The following is a 1318-nucleotide window of genomic DNA, read 5'->3' as shown; positions in this document are numbered from 1 at the left end:
GCAGCGGCTCAGCTGTTACTATATTTGGAGCTATTTTCGTTGATGCAATATATACAATAAGACAATAAGAATGTTTGCGGGAGCGTGACACACAGGTTGCGGGAGTGGGCGGTAATGGTCAGAAATTCAGGGGGAGCGGGCTTAAGAAAACTGTCCCGCTAAAGTCTCTAGGCTGCGCGTCAACACACACGTTGTTGTTTTTTCGCGCTCCCCCATCTCCACCCCCAATCATTAGTGCCGCTTGTTCGGTCTTTGACAGATCATTTAGGACAATTTTTTAAATAGCGCCATAAACAAAATTTATTTCAAATTTAATTCAAGCACTTTCAAGGACCTATGTTTGTTTTCAAGTACTTTCCAGGCCTTGAATCCGTATGTCTGAAATTCAAGTACTTTCAAGAAGCGTGGGAACCCTGTTAGAAAAACACAATATTTAGGGTTTAAGATATTTCAAGAACAAATAACAATAATAATGCAGTTTTATATTCATCACACTTTTTAACCTTTTTTTCTTGCTAATTTCACAACTGATGTACAGAACTGTCACATCTGTAGCAAAGAGCAAGGATACATATTATACATATTTTAAAACATTTATTTTAAAAAACACCTTTTTAATTTGTCAAAAATGTCATTTTTATTCATGTAAAAATCTGTCTCCACCTAGAGATCATATGAAGTGCTGCAAATGTCCTCTGATTGGTGGAACAAAGTTTTCTAGCCACTTGAACATGTTAATTTAATATAAAACAATACTGACAATTTGCCAAATATCAATCAAGATCATACACATTTTGCGTACATGTTCAATGCAACCATTTCTTGATAACTAAAAAGAAAAAATAAGAACTAAAACACACTTTACAGAGAATAAGCACTGCTCTTGGCCATAAGTTGACAAAAACAACAGCAAAAAAATTTAAAAATTAAAAATAACAAGAAAATACATTGCACTACAGTACAGTACATTTGTAACAATTTTGTTTAGTCAAGTTCTTAATGACTTGTTACAGTAAAACTACAATAGTAGTATTGTATTAAATCTAATCTTTATATTAAAAAAGTACAACAGAGTTATTGAAATATCTATTACAGTCTGTTTCCAGGCAGTTTACCTAAGCAGGGTGTAAGGTCAGAATACTTAATTTAACAATACTATTTTCCCCTTTAAATCTCCATATTTAAATCTGTCAGGCACAAAAATGAGTCACTGTCTTTTTTTATTTAAAAAATAGAAATTAGAAACAAAACAGCTAACAGCATCACCGTCGAAAAGTCAGGGCCCTCTGTGGACACGATGTGTATATATTTTCCTGCT

This window comes from Sinocyclocheilus anshuiensis, unplaced genomic scaffold (assembly GCF_001515605.1).
Source record: "Sinocyclocheilus anshuiensis isolate Anshui unplaced genomic scaffold, SAMN03320099.WGS_v1.1 scaffold566, whole genome shotgun sequence".
Classification (NCBI taxonomy): domain Eukaryota; kingdom Metazoa; phylum Chordata; class Actinopteri; order Cypriniformes; family Cyprinidae; genus Sinocyclocheilus; species Sinocyclocheilus anshuiensis.
The sequence above is the reverse complement of the archived record's forward strand: the minus strand, read 5'-3'. Positions refer to the sequence as shown.